Genomic DNA, 27,640 nt, shown 5'->3' on the forward strand with positions numbered 1-27,640 from the left:
AACCCGGGCAGCTCCAAAGAACCAATCATCCAGGCGGGACGGCTCGGGCTGAGGGGGGGGAACCCACTCTAACCCGACGGTCTCCGCCGCTCGAGCGAGCACGGCCACCATCTCTGGATCGAACTCCGGCGTCCCAACCCGACCAGAGGGAGGAAGGGCGTCGGGGTCCACGTCAGGGGGAGGAGGCCCACCCTCGGATGCTGCGGCGTCGGTGGACCCGGAGGGCGGCACGATGGATTCTAGAGACATCGTAGAACACGACACTGAAGTCTCCATCGGCACATCAACCGGCTGTGGATGAGGAGGCTGAGAGCCTGAGGACGAATCCCCCGCTCGGCTCAGCACAGTGATGCGCAGGTCGTCCTTTGAGAGCTTCACAGCCGCACCGTGGCGGCGTTCAGCACTCGCATGACGAGGGTTGCGTTTTTCCCGGAGGAAAGACAACCGTCTGCGCAAATCCACAAGGGACATGTTCTCGCAGTGAGAACACTTACCCCCAGCGAACGCTGCCTCTGCGTGCTCGATGCCCAAACACGAAAGACAACGCTCGTGACCGTCCTTCGGACCCATGTATTTGCCGCACCCAAGATCGCACGGACGAAAAGCCATCCTGAAAAGGACGCTGATGTCCGGATATACGAGAGAGTGGCTGCCTTTAACAAGGCACAAAGCTCTCTCGTATCACTCTTTTAGGGAAATTCACTCAGATGCTCAGTTGATGATGCGCACAGGGAAGGCAACGCACACACTACTCAAAACAACAAAACAGGTGTAGAGCCATGGAATTAAGCGAAGCGTCCGCTGTGGTACTGCTAGTCCAACCAACTTCAGCAATCGAATCCCACCAGAGTAAAGTAGCTTCTCAGTAGCAGATACTGCCGGCTTTCGAAGCGATAAAAAGCTAATTTCCCTATTTGCACCTGCTGCTTATATACGCACCTGGCGGGGCGGCGCCAGCATTATGCAAATATCTCAATGCCAAGTTCATTGGCGTTTTAGTAGTATTCGAAGCAGATTGGTCTCTCTAAGCGAGTTCCCAATTCGTCGGTCACGACGTGACGTCGTAGTGACCGACTGAAAGGGAACATAAGAACTTGCTATGTTTATTCTTGTTACTACCATAAAAACCATATACTAAAAACCTTCAGAATACTTACTTCACTCTGCTGAAAAAGAGCAGGCCATTGATCCTTGAACTCCTCTATCATCGGCCTTTGCTCCACAATCTGCTGACGTCTGTGGGAGAATGTTCTTTCCATTTTTGCTTTTATCACCACTTCATTGTCACGCTTTTTTACTTCGGACAATAAAGCAATTCTCTCTCTCTCCAAGCTCTAAGGATTCTCCTCTTGGATGCAAAGGCAAGTAATTGACCTCTGCCTTCCTTGGTTTCTTGATGCTAGCAGCAGGTTTTCCTTGTCCTTTCCGTTTTTGTTTTAAGGAATTTACACAGACTTCAGGATCCCCAAGTCGCACAAGCTTTGTGCGATAATTCTGCATTTTATATTTAAGTGACTGCTTCCATCCCCCAAACCCTGTCTTGGAACCGAGCTGCCCCAAGCAAGGATGGGCCCTGGTTAAAGCTGCCGCTACCTCTTCACACTGGTAGTCTTTGGGATATTTTGCGTATTTTACCATTTCTTGGGCTAGCCCATCAAGAATTATACCTTTAAGTTTTGGTCCAGGGTTAAAGTATGTCCCATTGGCTTGAAACTCTCCATTCTTTATGTTTAACTCAAATTCTGCATCGTAAGTAAACTTGGGGACCACAAAAACCTTAGGCCACGGGGACAAGCTTGAGGACAATTCTGTGGGTGAGGAGTAGATGAATCCTGTGTAACATCACAGGATGAGACAAGGGATGATGCTTGTGGCTCAGAATCACTGGGAGTCCCACTACATGAATTTACTGTGTAAAGTGTGATGCAGGGCTCATCAGTCTGGGGTTCCATAAGTGACATACCAGGTAAGTGTATTATTCTCAGAGTGCTCATGTTTTTGATCTCAGTAACTGAAGTTAAGTTCATAAATTCTTTAAACTCTGGATCCATGTATTGCAAACGGAAATCCTCATTTAACTCAAAGCACGTCTTCAATAAAGCTTTAAGTTCTTCCACATTGCCTGGAATTCCAGACATCAGAGTGACTTTCCTTGAGTCAGATTCATTACCGAAGAGAATTCGTAGAGCAACAGCAGGACCCGCCATAATGAAACACTTTTAAACTAGCGGGGAAAAGAACAGAAGCAAACATCAAGTTTTTGGTTTTCATGTGAAAACAAATTGAACAGATCATATGCAAAGGCTGCTAAACGGCACTACTAAATTTAAATATTAACCAAAAGCTCTTGACACATTATATGTTCAAAACACATTTGCTTTCAAAATTGTTTTCATTTGGCCTCAAGCCCGAGATACACTGCACGATTATTGGCTGTCCCAGACGAAAGATTGCCATCGTGAAACAATCGCCGTGATTTTTGTTATTGTGGCGCTTCAGCGGTGATCCTATGTCGGACAGTGAGAGGTTCGAAGACGGCCGTTTTTCCGATTGTTGCGTCCAAAGATAGCCTACGATAGTTTTCTGACAGTGTCAGAAATTCGGCATGATCACCGCACAGTGTGTTTGCTGCTACGACCTGCGTACTGGTATTTGTTTACCACGAGCGCATGCTGGTGACGTTGCGCAACATGTGACGCTGCCGCCGAAGCTTCCGTGTCATCATCGTACAGTCTACATGCCTGTCCTACCAGAGTTCAAACGATCCATGTCGTACAGTGTGATAAGTTAATGATCTTATAAGAGGGCAAAAATCCTGCAATGTATTCTGGGCTTCAGGCCATTCAGCAATTCTACTTTGCTGGCAAAATCCATTTATAGTCTAATAATAAATACTAATTTGGAAAAAAATCAGATTCACTTATAGGAATTTGTTTTCAAGCCATTAACAAAATTATGTTTAAGTATTGCTCTATATCTTCACGGGTGTGATTAGGCCAGAGAAACGAGGAATCCATGACGATATAGAGCAATATCACATTCCTATACAAGCAATATTGTGTTTATACAACAGTTTGATAGCACAAGTGTGTAAAAACAATTGGTTTACTTTAAAAATGCTTCTTTGAGGTGATTTCCTGAAGGTTAAAAATGTCAAGATCTTGTTCATTAGTTTTCAGTATTTGGACTGTAAATGGTATGCTTTTGGGCTAATTTTTGTTAGGCGGATCTAGAAACCTTGTCCAGGCATGTTGTTTTTAATTGCACATGACGAAAGCAGGAAGATAAGCAGGGGCAGGAGACTGGACAAAAAAGTGCTTAACACTATATCTTAGGGGTGGGCAAAAAAATCGATTCTTAGATGAATCGCGATTCGGACGTGGGCCGATTCTGAATCGATTCACAAATGTCAAGAATCGATTCTTAAATTTTAGTTTACGAAATAACATCACGTAATCAGAACCAAAAGGCGGAACTCAACTGGGGGGGCGGTGATGCACACGGACAACTTAAGAGAGCGCGCCCTGCAAGAGCGCATAGCGGAGCTTACAAGAGCAGAAGAGAAAGAACACTTTAAATGCTTGTAGGACTATACTGCATATATCTCTACATTGAATTTAGGGTTTTCACCATTACTCTATTCTTTTTGAGAAGTTTTAAAAAAAATCCTTGAGTACATGTCGAGTACTCCTTAAAATAGCGGAGATGCGGTTTAGTGAAACAAACAGTATCAGAAGCATACAAATCAGCGCTACGCTGCCTCTCTCTCTCCCTCTCGTTTGCTCGCTCACACACACCGTGCGTGTGAATCAGCAACTGCGTGAGGCAAGAATGCGCATCCATGTGAATTTTGGAAGTTAAAGACGACATTTGAGAAGAAAGGCGCAGCAACTCAAAAAGACCTGCATGTTTCACAATTACTCCAAAAGACCATAATGACAAATTTGCGCGTGGAGCAGCAGTTGTGCGATCTACCGGCATTGCCTTTGCGATCGACGTATTGGACACCCCTGCCCTAAACCATCCGCTGACTGTTTAGATATAACATGAATATACTTCTGTAAAAATATGCACAGTTTGTTATTCAGTCGCTGGGTGCGCTGCATTATATAAATACAGTAATACTGCCAATCACTGTGTATAATGATGATGATTAGATGCTTAACGTTCGTGGAAGTTAATGCCGGTTAACATATAGAATTAATATGTCACGTTAAATTAATATTTTTACTGGTTTTAATGTCTTACAACAGAAACAGGACATGTATGTATATAAGAATGACATTATTTATCCCTAGTTGCATTAAAGTACAGTATATGACAGTTCAGAGACTAGCAAAAGCGCAAACATTAACCTGGCTTTGAAAGCAAATGCGACGTAATGACGTCACAGATATGCAAATTAGTACGTCAAGAATCGATTCTGAAACGAATCGGGACCCTAAGAATCGATTCTGAATCGATTCATGAGGGTCCAAGCGATTCCCACCCCTACTATATCTCCATCTGGATATGTTAAAAACAAATTAATATAGCGTTGATAGTCTGTGTTCATGGTTTGTGGTAACAGATGCACTAGAATGATGCAAATACAGAGTAAATGGGGTTAAAATAACACAATTTCACCTATACAGTTAAGATATCAATGATGGTTGTTGGTAATCACTAATATTTCTATATTTGTTTGTTTATCATAGTATGTATACTCTTGTTTGTGAATGAAACACAAAGGGGCAGTTTCCAGACAGGGTTTAGATTAATCCAGTACTAGGGCTTAGCAATATTAGGACATTTAGGTAGTTTCTATAAGCATATTAGGGGTGGTAGGTACGATAAACTGGTAGAAATATGTCAACCGGTAGAGATTTTGGACTAGTCTCTATTGCGGTTACGCACCGACGTCATGTTGCTGTGCATGTAGTCATGAAAACATTTGTACTCGTATTTAAGCACCGCAACCTTAAAAGAAGCGATTCCAAGCCATTGAAACATAACAGATCTATGCGCGCATATATCTGTTGTGTGTGAGAGGAGCGTGCAAGCCATACATCCGCTGCTCATTATTGAGCTTGTGAGCATTTTTGCCGCTTTAAATGCCTCAAATACAAAAGTGCAACAAAATTTACATCTTTGCACCAATTTACCGTTAACGCCGTTAACGTTACCGGACGTTAAATGCGGTGCGTTACTATGCACTGACTTGATAAACTGTGTGATGCAAACGCAACCCTGGCTCACATAGCTAGTGAGGAGGTAGGTTAATAACGAGATAAGCGATTATGATTGGCTAAGGCAGAGTAATGTGTTTCATGGTAGCCAATCAGAGCCAGTGTTGTTATACATATGCCAGCGCACGCGCCTGCGGCGACACACACACAGGGCGAATTCCAACCGAAAGTGATGATCACTATGCCCTATTCCCTTCGAAGATCAAATCTCTTGATGTATAAACTCTAGAGAAAGTTGAGCAATGTTGTCTCATAGTGTGGCTAATTAAAATACACTTGGTGATAAAATACAGCGTCTTTTTCTGTTTATTTGGATTTTACATCCCCTTCACGAAGTGCCCTTCAAGGGCGCACAAACGGCATTTGGAATTTACCCACACACACGCAACAGCTAAACAGAGATTCGCGGTAGCAGAAGAGATATGGGGAGTCAGGAGGAGCAATGCGATGAAAAGTTGGCATAAATGTGCATGTAATGTGTACATTATGTCCGGGAGCGAAGACTTTGTCGACATCCGTTGTAAGCAACTCTAATTTAATGAATCATATTGTTAAACTGTTTACTTTTTTAATGAAGAAAAGGAAATACAGCAGCCTATGTCTTCCAGACTATTTATTTCAGGTTGTTAGTTTGATTTATTTAATTTGCTACAGTTATTGCAAACACACTTTACTGTATATTATTTAACTGTTTACTTTTGAAGAAAATACCTGAAGTACAGAATGTCTACCAGACCAGTTGTCTGACATTTGGAGTTTGATTTATTTAATTAAGAATACGACTATTGAGCAAACACACTTTTTGTTGTTTAAAAGTTAACTTTTTGTGAACAAAACACTTGGAAGTACAGGTTGTTTACTTGACCAGTTGTCTCAGGTTGAGAGAGTTTGATTTAATTTAGTTTGCTGAAGTTAAATGCACTTTATATGGTGTAACTTGTTTACTTTTCTTACAAAGATAATACTTGAAGTGTAGGATAAAACTCTTGCTGTCTGTTGACGTGCAATAAATATGGAAAGTTATGTATGAACACCTGTCTGTTCTACTCATTTCAACTGACATGTGAAAACTGCTAAACAAAAATACAAATTCTTTGACATATAGCAACTTTTTTTTAACCGTAACGCAAAGAGTTACTTTCCCTGGTAACGAGTTACTTTTATTATAGAGTAATTCAGTTACTAACTCAGTTACTTTTTGGAACAAGTAGTGAGTAACTATAACTAATTACTTTTTTTAAGTAACGTTCCCAACACTGGCCATGATTTAGCAAGACAGAGCCTACAGCAATATTGTAAATACTGGCCTTCAGACCAAAAGGATTATACTAACCATCAATGATAAATCTCCTCAAGCTCACCATACGCAAACCTCCAACCATGTAGTCTGTAAGGGGACATGGGTCTTTCAAATGATCAAGCTCAACCAGAGCAACCTCAGCAGTGGGTAAAACAGACAACTCAAACCCTCTGTAATGCTCCCAATACCAAGCACACAAAGGTTTCACAAGGAAACACAACTTGTCCTTAAGAATACATAGTTTCAGGATTTCATTGAATTTAGGCAATCCATCCACAGATCCATGTGCAATAAGCATCCCCTCACTGTAATGAATACCATTGTAAGACGCACGTTTTGCCATATGAATCTGAGTCATATTCGGAAATTTTTGCTTCAGTGAACATTTCACTTGCTCATTAAGCACATCAACAGGCATAACTGACACATCTGAAACCTCCAAGGATGACTTCTTGACACTCAAAGAATGTGTGTGATACGCAAGCATGAACTGGTGTTTAATAGCTAATGAACGAGCTATGTTCTTGAAACAATTGGTATGACGAGCAACCTGCTTGAAAAAGCTATGCTTTGCCTCAAACCTCATTGTCCACAGTCCAATCAGCGGTCCGAAACAACGGATCATTTGAGGATAGTGCTCCAAGTAGTGATGTTTTGGTAAGAGCTTGGCATCTGGAAAAAGTTCAAGATAGCACTGTCTGTGCTCGTAAATCTTAGCCTCGAGATAAGCAATAGTCTCCTCTGTAAATACAGGCGTTACAACCAATTCAACTATGTCTTTCAGATCCAAGATGACCTGCCATGCTTGCTCATCTTCTGGCAACAATGGACCAATAATGAATGGAAGCAATTTGATCAAGCACCAGTTTTCATGTGCATTGCCACCAATCGTGTTGCTGGATGTAAAAGAGCGTGGTATTGCTTGTGGCCGATTAGTTTTGTCCCACCATTTGTATGGAAATGCCTGTATCAATGTATTGAGGTGGTCAAGGGTAAAGTACTGTTTGGAGATTAACAAACTAATACAACGTGCCAATTCAACTGGAACCACACCCTCGAAGAGATCGTGCATAATATCTGGAGGATAGCCAGTCGTGACATGAAAATGTGAAAGGTGCTCTGTTAAAACACATTGTTTTTTGACACCATAGCAGACAGATGCAGTCTCCTGTGCTCTCTGAACATGAGCATCATGGATGTCTCTGGTTCTAATTTGGTAAGCACCTGACCCAACATCCTTAGTTTGAAATTCTGACTTCTGTCCAGTACAAAATCTGCATATTGAACCTCCAGAAAAACTCTCAACAAATCCACCTATCGAGTGAGCCCCGAGGTTATCGGCTATTACACACTGGACAGTTCCTTTGACAAACTGACCAAGCTGAGAAATGAAGACACCATGCTTTTCTAATACTTGTAGGTCTTGTAAAAGAGGCTCCAACACTTTTCCATACCCATGCTTCTTGACATCATCAGATTTGCAAAGAACAGCTAGATAGATAGAAGATAAAGTTGAATGGGAGCTTGTTGGTAAATTACCCAAGACCCAATACACACCACAGAGTTTGTGTTTTTTCCGTGATGTCCCAAGCGGGTTGCACAACTCAAAATCATCAACATAGAGACGAATGGCTATTCTCAAATCTCCTCCAGAAAAAAAAAGGATTTTTCTTCCAGTATTCACCATCTTTAAAGGTTCTATAACACTGGAGATCAGTCAATTGATGTTCTTCAATTATCTGAGTGTCAAGATGTTTAAGGACATCTTTACTGCTGAGCAGATTCTGCAGAGACTGCAAAATAGGAATATACTGAAATGTCCTGTTATTCTGTATCTCTAGGAAGTACTCAACCGGCTCTACAACACCAAAATGAGATGTGTAGTACTGTTTACGCTTATATGCAGTAGCAAGAGGGCCCTCCTTAGAAATAGCTATGCCTAATGGATTAGATGCACATAAAACAGTTAACAGTTCATCAACAATTGATTCCTGAACTCCAATATTGTGAGTTTGGAATAAATCAGAAACAACTGCTTTTGTGATGGGCAAAGACTCTGTGCTCACGATATAGTGAAGTTCAGAAAGGATCTCATCAACAGCTGACTTAGGAATATGAACAATGTTCTCCAACTTCAATAAAACACAAGCAACTCTTTTTTCAACAGACTTTAGCAAGTCTACTCCTACAGGATCATCACCACTTTGAGATTCAAATTCACAATCTACATCCTCAATCTCTGCTGGTCCATCAACAGAATCAGTATTGTCAGACTGATGCAACTGGCCACTTGAACGGATGATTTTGGCTTGGAAGTCTTTTAAAGAATGTGGATTGTGTTTCCTGTTTCGGTGGGTGTTAAACGTACTGTAAACATTACTTTCAAAAGTGCACCCTAAAAACATGCACTTAACGGTCTCATTATTCCGGAGATGTCGGTTGATGTGTTGAAAATAATCTCTTTCAGTTGACAGTTCACTGCATGAACACACATGACACTGAAATGTGATTAATTCATCTGGCTTTAATGTGTCCTGCCTGCAATGTCTTTTGTATGTGTGATTAAGCAACTGATTCCATGTACTAAATGTGCATGGGCAATCTGCATATGGACACGGATAACGTAACCTGCCCCTGAAACACCCATGTGCCTGCCTAAAATTCTGCAGCAACAAATATCTACTAGCTAACTTTAATGAACACTCTTTGCACTGCCACATTCAGAATCCTGAAAGAAGAGAACTAACATTAGAAACCATATTTAAACAGAAAGTTCACACAATAATGAAAATTCTGTCATTAATTACCCCCACCTTATTGTTCCACACCTGTAAGATCGTTACTCATCTTAGGAGCACAAATTAATATTTTTATTAAATTTAACAGCTTTCTGGTGGGATCACAGTGGCGGAGAATTAAAGCGAATGTGATGGACTTTTGCGTGCTTCAGCTATATTATCTCCTCTGCTAACAATTACCATATTTTCCGGACTAGTTTTTTTTTTAATTTTTTGGCTGGTGCTGCGTCTTATTATCAGGAGTGCCTTGTAAGTCTGTATGAATTAATTTTTACATTTATGAGGCAAGAGAGACCATTACCATCTACCGCCGGTAATTGTCGACCGCAGCAGAGAAAGCGTTTTTAACCCCGCAAAATCTAAAAAGCCATGTCTGGAAGTACTTTGGATTTTGGTCAGTAGGAGGAAAAATTCTTGAACCATGAGTAAGTACCCTTTTTCGTGTTTAATAGCGAAACTTTATTTTTTATGAACCGGAGGGTGAAAGTTATTTGTCGTCACATTTCTTGGAATTGTGTGCCTCATTTTATTTAAAGTTAAACAGAAACATTACTAAAGTGTAGGCTGCTGTACTGACTGAATAGATGTTGCATGAATAAAGAATAAATGCACTGCTTCCACTGGTTTGATTATTTACCGTTTCATGCCAAGGAAAAGTTCCATGTTTACCACAGCACAGATCGCTCGGATCGTTCAGTGTCAGTTCTCTTTGCTGTAAACTTCAATTAATATTAATAATATTTGTTTCAATCACTGAATGAAGCCTGCTATATTTGGGACAAGAGTCACGACCTTAAATTGCTTGCACAAAACTCTTGATCAGCATTCAAAATGTGTTTGTTTATTTAAACCGTTATGCACAAAGAGCGTGAAGGGTGAGAGAGAGTGAGGTCTGCAGTCTTGGCCATTAGTTGCTTTACTGGTTTTTGTGTAGGTAATACGTTGTCAAATATGTTTAAACTTACATAGACTACCTATACAAGTAGTTATGTCTCTTTGTATTAAATTGTCCTGTTAATGACTTAATGCTTGTCATTGACAAAATGCGCAACCAGATGTTCGAATAGTTGGAATATTCAAACTTAAAGGACAAGTTCGGTATTTTACACTTAAAGCCCTGTTTTCAGATTGTTTATGAAATAGAACGGTTTTGACTGAAATTTTGACATATGATGCTGGCCCGAAAATTTTCGGGTGTTTCTTTTATCCCCTCCCACCTCTATAATGGGTTTATAAATGCACAGGAACAATTCTTCCTAAAATGCATTAAACTTTCATTTGCAAAGACGTGAAACTCACCGAGTGGTCAGGTGTTCACTGATATGCTCACACAAAAATCGCTGCAAAAGATGCATTCCAACAGGTTTTATCATAGTTTTTGCCAACTCTATTGACTTGTATTAGAAGTGCTGTGAGGTACGGTATTAGTCTGTGCCGGGAACCCATTTGTATTCTTGTAATTGGCAAAGGTGGAATATCGCCACCAACTGGGCTGGAGTGTCTATTATTCAAGCTCTCAACGGAAGAATGTACGGGTGTGAGGCGTTTGGAAAAATAGGTCCACAAGTTTACAAGAATGGTGAAACACCTGTTAAAAAGCATCTTTTGCAGCGATTTTTGTGTGAGCATATCAATGAACACCCGACCACTCAGTGAGTTTCACGTCTTTGTAAATGAAAGTTTAATGCATTTTAGGAAGGATTGTTCTAGTGCAGTGGTTCCCAACCTTTTTAGCCCTATGTACCCCCACAGCCCTATCAGTAAGGCTCGAGTACCCCTTCATCGAAACTAAACCAAAGTTGTGTTTTAAAGACAAATAATTAGTAATATTAATTAATTTTAAACATTAAGGTAAAAAGCACTGACTGATGAAGCATGTTTATTTCAACAAACCACTATCATTGCGATCAGTGTTTGCATTTTATCAGCTCATTTGCATTTTAAAAGATACACCCAAAAACGGCTCATTTTGCTCAGGCCTACAAAAGGGCAATTTTGACATGCTATAATTAATTATCTGTAGGTTGTTTTGAGATAAAACTTCACATATGGACTCTGGGAACGCCAAAGACTTATTTTACAAATTAACATTTTTTATCATATGACCCCTTTAAGGGCCAGAAACTAACAGCTTGCGCAAACCATCATTTTGGCGTTAAATAACGACTGAACTTACTAAAGACACGCAGTAGATATTTAGCTCTGAAAAGGTTTTATTTTTGCGACCTTATTGCATATGCATTTGTGGAAGTTTTCCTTTTAGAAGCAACATTAATGCGAGGATAATATTACATTTTGCCAGAGGAACATACTTTAAAAATATATATAGTTTGCCAAGCCATGCTATGTTTAATTTGCTGAAGAAAAGAGGAGGAGAATTCACGAGGAGAAGTCAAATCAGGTATTTCAAAACTTCTTTTAACCTTCATCTTTCGTCCTCCGGTTCTTAGTGTACTTTTACTTAGCTGGAATTTCACACTCCGCAGTCCGCATTTTCATTGCGATGTCCTGCCGAGGTCTCTTATTTGCGACCCTGTACTAATTTGCGCTGCTCTTACAGATTGCAATGGTCATTGTAGAAATGTGCTGATGACATTATTGTGCCTTTGTATTTTATTTGCGCCTTTGTAGTAAATCAAACGCAAATTTTTCACTCCGGCGCTTATTGAGCTCTCCTTTTTAGTAAATGCCCTAAATTTACTAAAATCTCAATTTAAGTTACTGATAATTAAAGTGTGCAAATAATTTAAATTATTCTGTTCAAATATAAAAGAGAAACAAAATATGTTAATACATTCTCTATAAATACAAAATACATCATACAGGACAAAATATGTTAGCCAAAAACAATGCTTAAGTTTTTTTTGCATAATTTGAAAATGCAATGGCAGCTGGAATGAATATTATAACATTATTTGAACATTATTTATAGTTAATAAACTTTGTGTCTTTAGAAACTAGGGATGCTCCGATCAGGATTTTTGCAGCCGATACCAATCACCGATTTGTAATCTTCGTGATCGGCCGATACCGATTCCGTTTTTTAAAGCTGATATGCAAGCTCTTTGATGACTGTAACTGTTACAATCTTTCTAAATAAAATAATACCACGGATGTTGCCTTTGTTATATTACTTGCAGTAATTAGGTATATTATTGTTTTAATAGAGACTCAAATAAATAAGCACAACAAATATTTATTCTGCAAAGAGAAATTTAATATGGCTTTAAAAAGGCTTATGTCTCCTAAAAGTACTGAAAATAAAACACTTCACAGACTTTACTGTATTAATTAAATATACACGCATTTGTATGAAGTATAAAAAATCTTTAGTCAAGAGCAGAGAGTGATTTTATTGAGAGATGAATTAGGTTACTGCAGCTTTAAGATGTGAGAGAGAGAGATCGCTCTGTTCACGTGCACTGATGACAGGCTGCTGTGTGTGTGGGCGGCGGCTGAACGCAGACAAGCAGCTGTGAGGAAAATAAAAGTTTAAACGCTCAAAACTTTAAGACGCATGCAAATAAGAAACTTTTGGCATGAGGATGCAATTGTCCGTGATAGATATGTGTTGTATACGCTGTTTGATGGGGATGTGAAGACACCTGGCACTGTTTACCGGATCGTGTCCTCATAGAAAATACGCATATCTCTGTAAAGGCAAAGAGAGACATACAAATCTGCACGCTGCACATGAGCAACAGGTTGTAAAAATGCTCGTGCTACGTAAAAAATGTCTTTAATTGCAGCCGCATTCAGGATCCTTTTGATGACAAAAGTAAACAGAAAGATCGGTTTATGAGATCGGCAGATTTAGCGAGCACCGATCGAGTCATTTAATGCCATTATCTGCCGATACCGATCGGCGGCCGATCGATCGGAGCATCCCTATTAGAAACTATTCAGGTTCATTGAAAATAGTCAGATCGTTCTTGAGTTGGACATCGCTATTGCGTTTTGGATCATGCAGTGCATATACTCTTGACGGCAAAATATATTAATGATAAGATTAAAATTACAAAGTTGTCCTTTTTACAATGCTTTCCTCACAAAAATCAATCTTAGGTAAATGACTGGACAAACGAAAGACATTTTTATTAAAAGTAAATGAGATCAAAGCAAAATGTAAATCTTTTCGCGTACCCCCTGGAAACTCTTCACGTACCCCTTGGGGTACGCGTACCCCCGGTTGGGAATCACTGTTCTAGTGCACCTATACAGCCGTTATAGAGGTGGGAGGTAAAACAACAAACACCCAAAAATTCTCAGGTCAGCCGCATATGTCGAAATTTCTGTCAAAACCGTTCTATTTCATCAAACAATCTGAAAACAGGGCTTTAAGTGTAAAATACCAAACTTGTCCTTTAAGCAATTGTGACCAGTCACGGAAAGTAGGGACACAAGTCGGATCTGGGCATTTTGAGTTATTCACAGATTCTGAAAGTGCAGTTTCTAAGCTTTCCAACGATGTGTAACACATGGAAATCTGATAAGATTTGGAGAAGTTGTGGCCATTTGAATATAGGAACTCAGAAATACTCAAACCGAGAAAATCGAGACGAAAGAGACTCTTCTTTTCAGCTGGGGGAGACAATAGGGCTCATTTACATCTCATTTAGCTAAGCCATGCCCCCTGTAAAACCCTTTTTGAGATGTTCTAGCATCATATGTAGTATTTTATGACCAAATGACAACCCGCAAAAATAAACATGACTCTTTTACCTTTGTGGGGATCACAAGTCGAATCCAGTCTGTTTCAGGTTATCCAATGACCATTATTTGTCCACAAATGCGTATAATCCGTGAAATATAGATTGTTTACATCAGATTTCGCATGAATGTCTGGTAATACAATATAATATATAATCTGAAGACTATTTAAATCGTAACATGTAAGGGTATATGAGCTTACACCCCGTTAAACACATGAACCCGCCTTCAAAGTTTGTATTTAAAATAGGGAAGTAGTATAATAGATCATCCAAACAGCGCCGTCGAAAACGTGACATCCTTTAGAGAGGTTACCAATGGCTCGCTCGTTCCTCCATCAGCCAATGACTTCATGGAAAATATTGATAGACAAAACATGTAGCGAATTATATGAAGAATACAACTATATCTGTGTAACTTCTGTGTGTTTGGACTCATGCTGCGCTGCAAGAACTGACATACAGATGACGTCAAAGTACCGCGAGAGCGAGTCGAAATTAAACTACTCCGTAAGATTTCTTGAAGTGCTCTCGCGGTACTTTGACGTCATCCGACTGCGGCGCCGCATAAAGTCAGTGACGCGGCTGACGTACGATGCGGCTGACTGTTATTTGTTCCGCCCCAGCTTCTTTTATTTTTCTTTTGTTTTGTGCGCCAGAGCTTTACAGTCTGGGGAGACGCAGGCTATAAGTTTGAAAAAAAAAAAAAACTTAGCAAACATGTCTGAGGAACAGGGCAGCGCGTCACTACAGTCACGTGACTTCACGCTCGAGCCGGAAGAGAAGACAATGCTGAATAAAGTCGTAATTCTGCTATTTTTGGACCAAACTGTATTTTCGATGCATCAACACAATCTTACTGACCCATTGTTGTCACATGGACTACTTTGATGATGTTTTTTCTGGACATGGAAACCATACATAGATTTTCAATGAAGGGGAAAGCTCTCGGACTAAATCTAACGATAAAACATCTTAAACTGTGTTCCGAAGATGAACGGAGGTCTTCCGAGTTTAGAACGACATAAGGGTGAGTCATTAATTACATTATTTTCATTTTTGGGCGAACTATCCTTATTTAGTAGTCACGCTGTTCCCTTTGGGGGCGGAGGCGAAAACACATGCTTAGTATGTAAATATACACACAGACAATGACGCCCCCCGCTGCACGCTAGAATCTCCGGAAAAACAAGCCTATTTTAACCGCAAAATGTACGCTTTTAAATATACAAAAACTGCTATCTCAAACATGGAGAGGCTTCTTCGTGATCTTAACTAACAGATTCTGCAATAAAACGAAAATCACAAATTTCGAAAAAAAAACTTTGTTTCTCATTTTCTCGAAACTTGTGCTGCCGACTTGAGTCCCTGGTTTCCGTGACGGGTCACAATTTTGACAGCCCTACTCCAGAGCAACTGATAGTCCGTAGGAAAATACGGTACGTGCTTTTGCTGATTATGGCTCAAATGGAAATATTACCAAATATACCAGTTTTAAATGACATGTGCTCTATGATGACGTAGAAATAAAAAAAAAACACTACTTTCATCAATAAAGAAATGAAACATTTCACTTTCACCCTAATTGTATTACATTACAGGATCCTCCTTCATTAAACCAGCTCTCAAAATAAAGTGCTATCCTACTCAGAAGTCAGGCTCACTGACGTCATGCTAGATGCTGCTTCGGGATTAGTTTATAATCAATGCTTAATTTTAGAGGTGATTGTAATGTGCCATTAAGAAAAAACACCTTTGATCAACTATCATTTCCTTTTAGAGGAACACATGAGAAGAATAGACTCCCAGTAGGAGTGTGCGTGTGACGCTATTGCTTGCAACACTGGTAAGAAAAGGAGTGCCTGGAATCAGAAATTTGTGAGACTGATTGGCCGGTTACCGGTCCAGTTTAATCACAAGTTAAACCTGTGAATTTCGGTGTCTGGTCAGTCAATAGGTGCATCTTTTCAAAAATATCTTAATTTGTGTGCTAAGGTGAATGGAAGTTTTACAGGGGGAGCAATTAATGGTAGAATTTTCAAAATACAAAGAAATCAGATTAAGCAAATATAACTTACTATCACTAGGAGGTTGCTATACTCTTGGTGAGACTGATCATTAATCTGCAAAAAAGATTGTGGGGAGATTGCTCATATGAAAATATGCATTTGTTTACATCAGGGTTTATACAGAAATCCTTAAGTTAAATTTACTACCTTTTTTACTACCTTCAGAATATTTTTTAAAACCATCACGACACTGAATTGCAAGTGTTAATCAGCGACCTTTCTATTATTTACACAGATTTTGACATACATAACATACAAAAAAAGAATTAAAGTGAAAAAAATTCTTCTGACTGAAATATTTTTCAGGCCAAGTCATATTCCTTTACCTAACACTTTATGTAGGCGAGACCAATAGCATTTTAAGGGGAGATTTTTTTGCCATAAATTCCATATTGAAGTCTCATGTGGCATATAGGTAGCTGTAGTTTGCAGGGCATTTCAGATTAAGGCGAAACATAAATAACTCACTATACTGTATAAAAAGAAAACATGAATATCACCACCTTTAATGAATCTTTTATTAATTATTTATTAATTGAAAATGTATTTATTTTAGCATTTACTAATAATTTTTTTTTAATTAAAGTTGAAACTGTTAACATTAGTGAATGCACCATGAACCACGGTCAATTACTGTAATGACATAAACAAGAATAAATTAATGATTATATACTCTATATTTTTCATTGTTTGTTTATGTTATATAATGCATTTACTAATGTGAACAAATACAACTTTTTCATATCATATTATTCAGTAAACATAAACAAATAATCCAGGGTCTGTTCTGTTCACACAACAGCTTACAGTCACAGCTCTAATACAGAAACGTTATGTATGAATATAAACCCTGAACGAGTAACTCGAGTAAAACTCGTGTAGAAATCGCACAGGATGTCTGTAACCATCGTGACAGTTTTAATTGAATGACTGTACATTTATCAACAAATTATTATGTTACAATAGAGGCAGCGCTGATGTGCTAGTTTATGCGCAATGTTTCTGCTGTTTACTTTCTCCTAAGACCTAAATGGTCGTGTTTATATGAGGATATTTGCAAAGACGGGATTTTTGAGGCATACGTGTTATGTAAGGCCAATAAAGCGGCAAAAATACGTACAACACAAGCTCAATGAGAAACGAATGCGCGGCTAGCGTGCTCCTCTGACACAGAAACAGCGGACGCACTGTTGTTTGTGTTTGAATGGCTTAAAATCACTTGTTTTTAAACTGCTGTGCTTAAATTTATGTACAAATGTTACGTTTTTGTGCCCACACGCAAATGCAACTGCAAGAACCGACAGGTGGATGACATCAAAGTCCCGCGAGAGCATTTCGGAAGCAGTCTCCTCTTATGATTCCTCGAATCGCTCTCACAGGATTTGGATGTCATCTGCCTTTTGGTTGTTGTGGCGCCACATGAAGTTACCCACGAGTTAAACAAACCCGTTGTACCAGCCACTGGCTATATCAGCATAGCATTAAAAAGCGTGCCGCGGATGATCAGTAACGTGAGAAATCATTAACAGGACCCCTAAAGTTAGTCATACTGTGCAAAGACATGCAAGTTACCTGGCTGTTTGATTTTCTTAGCCCACAAACTGAAAGGCTTGCCAATCTTCATCATTTCGCTAAGCCAAGTCAATCTCCACTGGTCTTTTTCTCCTTTATCGATCTTCAAAACATTGGAGCCTTTCTGCATTATAAGTTTGACCATGGAGACAGAGCGCAGTTATGCAAATTTGAAAACCACGCCCACCGGGGGAAAACAATCCAACCGTCTCCATTGACTTTGTATTGCAAGAAGCCACCTCTGGCTTATAACAAAAAACAGAATAATGCCTAAAAGCTGCTGTGTTACAATATGTACAGCTAACAAGCCAAAGAACCCAAAAATAAGTTTTTATAAGCTGTCAAGCCGTAAAACCCAGCCTTTAAGGAGAAAAAAGTGGAACACTGACTACGTTTCCCCCTAGTGGACGCAGACTGTTCCACTAATAGGAGTACTATGAAAAGTTGCCTGTTTCCAGTTTTGTGTCTTTAAACGCTAGTTTTTTGAGGTTGACAGCTTATAAGTGGATCGGCGATCCACTTCTTTCTCCTTAAAGGCTGGGTTTTACGGCTCGACGGCTTATAAAAACTTATTTCTGGGTTTTTTGGCTTGTTAGCTGTACATATTTTCACACAGCAGCTTTAAGGCATTATTCTGTTTTTGTTATAAGACAGAAATGACAAGGAGGCAGCCTCTCGCAATACAAAGTCAATGGAGACGATAGGATTGTTTTCCCCCCGGTGGGCGTGGTTTTCAGGTTATGACGCGCTGTGCTCTGTCTCTATGCTAGCTGAAATAAAGTTTTACCTCAGCTTAACGTGATACAGTCAGAAAACCCGGAGTGGATCCGGTGCGTAGTGATTACAGAATGCTTACAGTGGAGAGAGGAACGTGATTTGGCTCCACTCCAGGCTTTGATCACATCCCAGAGACGAAAGATCTTTCATTATGTGCCCAGATACGCTAAAGCCCATATTTAAACGAACTAACGCGAAGAACGCAGATAGAATTTCAATCAGAATATGACACCTGATAGTCTGAAAAAATAATACCTAATTTGGAAAAAATAATACCTCTGAGACCAAATGTAACACTTTTAATGACCTTAAATTTGACAATTTTGATTTATCACCTTTTAATACTTTTTAAAACCCCGCGGACACCCTGATTTTACAATGTGTTCTACCAAGTTGAGGAGTGAAGCAGAGCACTCACAAACGCAGGTCGTTTGTGAGGCGGCTGGTTCTGACGTTCATGTGCAATGTGTGTAACGAAAGCTGCTTATTTTAAAGTCAAAATATTTAAAGTGTAGAGTATAACTATTGTTTAACGCATTTATACTTATTTTTATACTTGTGTATATAACTAAAAAATACCCAGATGAAAATGAACCATGCTTTTACTATAGTAAAGGTGTAGTAACCATGTTTCTTTCGTTGGACTAATAAAGTTAACATTTGTACAGCCACAGTAATACTACAAATAAGCAAGAGGGTCAGTGTGGGTAAGCTCTTCCCTCCCGCACGCAATGGGTTGTGGGCAATATTAGCCGTTAGAGTGTGCATTGATCTGCACTTCGAATTCTAACCGGAAATAGTAGGCCATCCGGGTATCTTTGGGATACTCATTTCAACATACTACGATTTGGGACGTACTTATTGTAGTTTCGAATACTATTTAGGACGGATAGTATGCGAATTGGGACTCAGTAAGTTTTCATGATCACTAGAAAATCACAGGTAGGTGTGTTTGATTAAAGCTCACATAACACACGCCGTTTCTGCATTTCTGATGTTAATCTGGAGTACCTATAGAGTAGTATGACATTCTTTATATCTCCGAAGAATCTTTAGTTTAATAAGATTTCTAAAAGAAAGATTAGCTTTACCGAATCTTTCCGATAACGTACGAAAAAATAAAGAAGGAGGAGGAGTTCTAGCACGGGAGGAGCGAGTACGAGTCATGCAACACTATACAACACTGTTTTAACTTATGATTCACTACATGTTCGTGTCATTTATATAATATGCACGCGACTATTTCCAACATAAGACAGAAGTCTTACCGCGTGCAACTCATCATGACCCGGTTGGAAAAATCCACCACATCAAACACAAACGCAAAACTCCGCTGCTACCCCGGATAATAAACTATATCCATTGTTTTCATAAGGCTGACTTTCTTTTCCTAACATCCAAAAACACACTTCATCTTTCGTGCCATTGCTGAGTTTTGAAATTAAACAAAGCTGAGTGGCGTGATAAGATGTTTGCAAGCTCTAGCGTCTCCCGCTGATTGACGGGTGGGCGGGGTTTTCCGGGGGAAGTGCCCATATAAAGAAGTGATTTGTATAGAAAACCCCTGAAACGTCAGTTGGACCGTAATCAAAAAAACTTTCCGAAACTTGAACGAACCCTGGCAAAGTGCATTCGGCACAGAATTTTTGCCTACGTTTAGAATGAGGAAACAACTCTACAACTGTGTTAATAAGTCAGAATGCTTGAAATACCATTGAACCCCCCCCCTTAAGGTTGGAGCTAAACTCTGTAGGGCACCGGCTCTCCTGGGTTGGATGTGAAAAACACTGGTGCATGCGCTCAGACTGCATCCTGTGCATTCGCAAAACCATCAGCAAACAGCGTTAATCACACTTTAATACATTTAGTGGTCTGTAGTGTTAAAATCAATTTGCGTTTATGCCTTATTAACGCGTTAATTTTGGCAGCCCTAATAAAGATTATATTTTTACAGAATGTTCTTCACATTATGTAGGATGACCTAATTTAAGGAATAAGGAACGCAATATTGCCTAGCTTGTCAGTGAACTACAGCTCCTTGTAGTAAATGCCGCTCCATCTGAAAGCAGGTGATTCCGATTTATTACTCACCACCGAAGCAGCTTTACTGACAAGATGCACATGACAATTGCATGCGATTAATCATGCAGCCCTACATATTTCATTCATAATTATGATATACAAATTATTTGACAGTGGAAAAAAATAATACTCACCACTAATGAATCCAAAAGAAGGAGACTACTCCTAATCGTGATCCAGTACAAGAAAATGGCGTTAACACCAGAGTTCTTCTTTACATGTGCAAAGAAACGAAAGTGAATGAGAATTCACAAAAGACACAACTCAATCAATCTTTAAACAATTAATGTGAATTTCATGGCCTCTTTTAAATACTTAACATTCACATTTCATTATTCAATGCTGCTGACTTGTATAACAGTAAAAAAGAAACAAGTACTTAAATGTATTGTTTCTGTTCGTTAATGTTAGTTTATATTAACATTTATATGATAAACAGATTATAGTGCAAATGTGAAAATAAACCTCACTCAACGGACATGAGGGTTACAAAATGACACGTTTTGGTTAACTTAAAGCACAACAGTATCTTAATTTACTTTTCACCAGTCAAAGTATTGTGTTGTCTGCTAAAACGCTGTCTGAATTCCCTCAGTCTGATAACTCTGAGGGGATTGTATTAACTTTGATAACCCTTACAAAAATAACCTACAGGAATCCTGCAGGAATATTATGCAGATTTCCTACAGGATTTCCTACAGGATTTTCAGCTCATTTTCCTGAAGGAATACCTGCAGGAATTTTATGAAGGAATACCTGCAGGAATTTTATTAAGGAAAACCTGCAGGAAGTTTGTGAAGGAAAACATGAAGGAATTACATTCCTGCAGGGTTTTAAAATATAATATTCAAAGTTCCTGCAGGACTGTTGTGGATATGCAATTATACAGGTCTTCTTATGTCTTCTGTAGGATTCATGCAGGAGGAATAACTTCACAACAAACCATGTATTTTCACAAATTATTTATTGTATTTATTGAAACTGTAAGAGCAGAGTCCAATTCACAGACAAATGTTGCTCTGATCCGTTAAATGAAGCCTTTACACTGTTTTTCTGAAAAACAAGAAAAAAGAGAAATTTTAAAAAGTGTGTGTGTGTGTGAGTGAGTGAGCGTGCGTGAGTGAGTGTGTTTGTGTGTGCGTGAGTGAGTGAGTGAGCGTGTGTGTTTGTGCATGAGTGAGTGGGTGAGCGTGTTTGTGCGTGAGTGGGTGAGTGAGCATGTTTGTGCGTGAGTAAGTGAGTGAGCGTGTGTGTTTGTGCGTGAGTGAGTGAGCGTGTTTGTGGGTGAGTGAGTAAGCGTGTTTGTGGGTGAGTGAGTGAGTGAGTGAGTGAGCGTGTGTGTTTGTGAGTGAATGAGCATGTGTGTTTGTGCGTGAGTGAGTGAGTGAGTGAGCGTGTTTGTGCGTGAGCGAGTGAGCGTGTTTGTGCGTGAGTGAGTGAGTGAGTGAGCGTGTTTGTGCGTGAGTGAGTGAGCGTGTTTGTGCGTGAGTGAGTGAGTGAGTGAGTGAGTGAGTGAGTGAGTGAGTGAGCGTGTTTGTGCGTGAGCGAGTGAGTGAGTGAGCGTGATTGTGCGTGAGCGAGTGAGTGAGTGAGTGAGTGAGTGAGCGAGTGAGCGTGTGTGTTTGTGCGTGAGTGAGTGAGCGTGTTTGTGCATGAGTGAGTGAGTGAGCATGTGTGTTTGTGCGTGAGTGCGTGTGTTTGTGTGTGGGTGAGTGAGTGAGTGAGTGAGTGAGTGAGAGCATGAGCGTGTGTGTTTGTGTGTGTGTGTGAGAGAGAGAGATAGAGAGAGAAAGAGAGCTCTTTAACATGTGTGTGTGTGTGTGTGTGGGTGAGTGAGTGAGTGAGTGAGTGAGTGAGTGAGTGAGTGAGTGAGTGAGTGAGTGAGTGAGAGCATGAGCGTGTGTGTGTGTGTGTGTGTGTGTGTGAGAGAGAGATAGAGAGACAAAGAGAGATCTTTAACATGTGTGTGTGTGTGTGTGTGTGTGTGTGTGTGTGTGTGTGTGTGTGTGTGTGTGAGGAGAGAGAGAGAGAGAGAGAGAGAGAGAGAGAGAGAGAGAGAGAGAGAGGCATGAGCATGTGTGTTGTATGACAAATTATTACCTTACTCGTAACTTGTGCTCATCATTTAACTTCTCTCTTAGTGCTGCCCTGATGAACTTTTTTGGAACATCAGGGAACAGACAAATGTTGCTCTGATCCGTTAAATGAAGCCTCTACACTGTTTTTCTGAAAAACAAGAAAAAAGAGAAATTTTAAAAAGTGTGTGTGTGTGTGTGAGTGAGTGAGTGAGCGTGCGTGAGTGAGTGAGAGCATGAGCGTGTGTGTTTGTGTGTGTGTGTGAGAGAGAGAGATAGAGAGAGAAAGAGAGATCTTTAACATGTGTGTGTGTGTGTGTGTGTGTGTGTGTGTGTGTGTGTGTGTGTGTGTGTGTGTGTGTGTGTGTGTGTGTGTGTGTGTGCGTGCGTGTGTGTGTGTGTGTGAGGAGAGAGAGAGAGAGAGAGCGTGTGTGTTGTATGACAAATTATTACCTTACTCGTAACTTGTGCTCATCATTTAACTTCTCTCTTAGTGCTGCCCTGATGAACTTTTTTGGAACATCAGGGAACTTTTTTTGTACTGTGTCTGTAAATGCAATTCCACTTATCATATGTGATAATATTATTACAATTTTGCACTATAACAGCAACATCATGTTTGCGTATAGAAAAAAAGCAGGACATTTTTCTCACCTAGGATCAGCACAACTTTGTCCTTGTCAAGAGCTGGCTTTGCCATAGCGCCTTTGTTAGCATTGCCAGCCCTTCCAGACAGCCCATGTCTCTACCAAACACTGCCACTGCCAGATCTTTCACCATGGCAGAACATGATGTGCCCCCCCGTCCACAACTTGTCAGGACAGCTGAACTAATTCCTAGCCCCTGTGTCTGTCAAGAAAAAAAGTTAGGGACACTGTATCTAAAAGCATATAACTTTGACTACATACTGTGCAAAAGTGTTAGGCTTGTTAGATTCTTCAACAAAAAAGTGATATATTTTGGTTTAGTGTGCCAAATGTTTATAGTCAAGGGAGTGATCATACTGTGGCGAGGGGGCCGTGGTTTTGCGGAGTCTGTAGCGGGAGAGAGAGGACGGAACAGAGCGGAGCGTAAGTAGATCAAGTGCAGATGATGAACATCTGTGTCTGATTTCAGTAATTGGTGTGGAGAGACCGGATATAAACCGGAGTGGGAGAGGCTGCATCCGAAACCGCATACTTTATAGTAGGTACTGAATTAGATGAAGTACCTACTTACTTGGCGTTAAAACAGTAGGTACTGTATAGTATGAATCCTGGTAGTATGAATCAGATTCGGACGTACTACATCCGCCATGTTGCTACCTCACGTGACATACGTCGTCATCACGTCATGTCATTTCAGCGCGAAAACAGCCGCATGCCTCTTCTTCTTCGTTGGATAACTCCTCTCCCGGGGCATCATGGGATAGTGAAGTGTCCATCGTATGCACACTGCAAAATCTAACCGGAAGTAGTAGGTCATCCGGGTACTTTTCACATACTGTTTTTCGAATACTATGTATTCGGACATACTACTCCAACACCTACTGCTTTTCGCGTACTATATAGTATGAAGTAGGCGGTTTCGGACGCAGCAAAAGAGACGAGCTGGGACCTCGTGTGTGTGCTGCTAAGAACCTGAAAGAGTCATTGAGAGAATATTCTAAGTAATTGTGTTTTGTGGCTGTGCTTATGCACGGTGAACGTGCTTTTGTTTTGTTTGTGAGAAACGTGAATAAAACGAGCGTCCCAGCTCAAGCCGACCCCTGTCTTATTCCTTCCTTATTATTTCTGAACTGAACCTCATCACACATACCAAATGTGTATTTTGTTACTAAAGTAAAATGAAACATGAAGAAGTTAACATGCCTTCTAAGACTTCTGCACAACACTTTACGTAAATATAGGCTATATAATATATTTGTATTCACCTTTTCAGGGGGATTCTTCTGGCTTGAATCTTGTGGTTGTTGAGCAACTTGTGGTTGTTGAGCAACAAGAGTGTCCTGGTTTATGCTGCACTTTAGCATTGGAAGAATTTCTTAAAAAATACAAAATAAATGATTACTAACAGACAACCACACTGACTGATAAATTAATATATAGATGGATAGACAGAAATACATGAAGAAAAAAAGAATACCTTGTTGCAGAGCTATATTAAGTGCTCTTAGATTCTCATTTTCTTTTTTTAATTTAAGAATTTCTCTCTCAAGTTGAGTTTCTCGGCTTGAATGCTCTCCAGCTTGACTCTCCATGCTGTTAATCTCTTGCATCAACATACTGTTCTTTCGGTGGATGACCTAAAGATGGACACACAATATTAGTATCTCGGTGTCATTAATATTTGTGATTTAAATAAGCATAATGAAAAATAAGAGTAGCCATTTAAAAGTTGTAGGTATTACTTGATTTTTGACTGGAGGCTCTTGATCAGATGATGAGGACGTTTTGGAGTGAGATGGGGACTGAGTTGGAGTGTATGCTTTTTTTTCTTTGCTACTCTTTTTGCATCATTTTGCAAACATGGCTGATTTTTTCTTTTCCCCTCTAGCCTAAACATCCTCCTCCTGAGGGTTTCTTTGCTCTCTGAAGGGACAAAAATGAAGTAGGAAATACATATCTTCTATATCATGATTAAGTCTTGTTGTTTGCTGAACTTTTACCATCAAAATCTATAATGGTGGCCGGGGAACTTTCCTCTTCATAAGCCACATCCACAACATCCCCAGGTTCAAACTTTTTTTTTAGTATGTCCTTTTTAGGGACAATATCATAGGTGGGAGGCTCCTCCCTCCATTCCACCAGAACCCATGTTTTGCTCATTTTCTAAATAAATAAAGAAATACATGCATACATATTTACATACATACAATTGAACAAACATGAATACATTTATTCATTAATAATAATTATTATTATTTGTATACATTTGGGTTAAATATATATATATATTAACCCAAAGGTGTACAAAACTCTAAAGTCTCATCATTCACATTTATCTGTTGCCTTCAGCTGATTGTATCCATGACAACAGTGTTACCTTTAACGCAAACAGCGACTCAGGCTCTCGTCCGGTGCAGATAATTTATTTCTAATCTAAGGTAACAAAACGGTACTATGATATCAATTATTAGCAAAAAAAGTAATGGTTTTTGTTAGCAATAGATAAAGCTTACTTTTTATAGTCATGTATTAAAAAAAGTTTTGATATAGGCGGTATTATAGGCTAGTACATTGGCCTATCATCGACAACAAACAAAAAAAAGAAAGAAAATAAAAACATCTTCATATGTTTTAGTCTTACAAATACACATTAATTTAGAAATTTATAACAAAACAGTAATTTAAAGCATTATAACGATATAATTATATAATAAAAGGCGGATTTACCTTCACGATACTAAGTGACGGTTGATGAATGACGTGCAATGGTGTCACTTGAAACGGCTACGCGAAGCAAGTGGGCGTCGATAGGCACGTTCGACTTCATGCGGCGCTGCAAGAATCGACCGCCGGATGACGTCAAAGTACCGCGAGATCGATTCACCAAATAATACGGAGGAATTTGCTTTAACTTGCTCTCGCGGAACTTTGACGTCATCCAGCTGTCGGTTCTTATGGAAGGTTTTTTTGGTCTTTTTTAAATTAATTAATTAAATTACAAAATAATTAATTAAATTATAAAATAAAAATAAAATTGCAAAATATGTCCCAAATTTGAAAATTAAATGCTAAAATTAAAATTAAAACATTATTTCATTTTCATTTTTAACGTGATGAAGCATCATTCCGGCCAAATTAAAAAATAAAATTAAATTGATGATTTGACATTTCATTTTCAATATAATCTTGAGTCAAGACTGACAATATTAAAATAAAAAGGCAAGCTTGAAAAGGAATCTGTAAATAAATTTTTTTAAAGGCTTTTTATTCATGCCCAAGCAATAATAGGGACAAAATTAAAATGTAAAGTTCAGTTTTAATTTTATGTTCTGTTTAAATTATTTGTTTTCATTTTCTTTTTCGTTTTCATTTTCATTTTCATTTTCAACTTGTTTGCAAATTCAATGTTAATCAATGGGTGGCGTTTACTTGCTTAAAAAAAGGGGGATTGGCTGAAGCAGCGTTGCCAACTCAGCGACTGTTTTGCTAAAATAGCGACTTTATTGCTACATCTAGCGACTTTTAGGCCCATTTAGACAAACTTAGCGAATGTTTGGATGAATCTTAGCTTCACATCTGTACAGATAGGCTACTGTGTCGCTTGTACTGGCCCACGAGTGCCGGGTGGCGCTGTCCCGGTGAAATGTGCGTCTGGTGTCTCTGTGCATGGAGCTGGGCAGTGTAGGAGCTGACGCGTGGATGGGATTCGCGTACATTGTTTACATTTCAAAGGAGGAACAAACAATAAAAAGTGGCTGGTCCGCTGTTATATATGTGCGTATTTTCACACATCTGGTCACACATGTGTTGTCTGTACAAGTATCAGAACTTGCGTCCTCTGTGAAATGCGAGTCTCTCGGAGTCTTCTGTGTACACTGCACTGGACACAACATACAGTTCTTCTGACCATAGCTGAAGCGTGGAAGACGAGCTACGCACATAAGGGCTGTGACGATATCACAGTAATACTGCATCACTGCTGTAATAAGATGCCAGCTGCGGTGATGTCACGGCCGCAACCTTATAAAGCGCGTCATGCCCAAGTGCTCTGATTTCTTGAACTGTACCAACTCACTCCCTGGTTTTAAACCCCTGCGCGAATAACAATATCTCTGCAAGAAAATGTCAGAGCCATGCCCATGAAATTTCATGTGCAAGGAGTCCGAGCCACGCGCATATTAAGCTTTCTCATTCAAGGAGAAGCACTGTGCTGGTGATGATAATGACAGCATCATAATAATTTAAAACTATAATGGGCAAACATGACAACTATCGTTATGAAGGCAGGAGCGCGTATACTGACAGCACAACTCGTTATTTGGTTGAATGCTGTGCTTATATCTGGAGCTACTGTAAGCGAATTTCTGAAAGCAATGATTGGAG

At 39.5% G+C, this 27,640-nt stretch overlaps 2 long non-coding RNA genes across 3 annotated transcripts; both read right to left on the minus strand.

Annotated features, from left to right (window-relative positions):
- Positions 1-21,490: 21,490 nt before the first annotated feature.
- LOC135774088 (uncharacterized) lies at positions 21,491-23,351 on the minus strand. 2 transcript variants are annotated; one of them, XR_010543639.2, is made up of 4 exons: positions 23,265-23,351; positions 23,064-23,157; positions 22,636-22,761; positions 21,491-21,588 (listed from the first exon to the last, which is right to left on the minus strand). It is a non-coding gene; the product is annotated as an uncharacterized lncRNA (long non-coding RNA). The 2 variants fall into 2 exon arrangements; XR_010543640.2 differs by having other exon boundaries at positions 23,064-23,174; positions 23,265-23,350.
- An 18-nt stretch (positions 23,352-23,369) lies between these two features.
- On the minus strand, positions 23,370-25,271 carry LOC135774086 (uncharacterized). The gene is made up of 4 exons (XR_012336803.1): positions 25,000-25,271; positions 24,735-24,894; positions 24,523-24,632; positions 23,370-23,459 (listed from the first exon to the last, which is right to left on the minus strand). It is a non-coding gene; the product is annotated as an uncharacterized lncRNA (long non-coding RNA).
- Positions 25,272-27,640: the final 2,369 nt, after the last annotated feature.

Source organism: Paramisgurnus dabryanus, chromosome 5 (genome assembly GCF_030506205.2).
Source record: "Paramisgurnus dabryanus chromosome 5, PD_genome_1.1, whole genome shotgun sequence".
Taxonomy (NCBI): Eukaryota; Metazoa; Chordata; class Actinopteri; order Cypriniformes; family Cobitidae; genus Paramisgurnus; species Paramisgurnus dabryanus.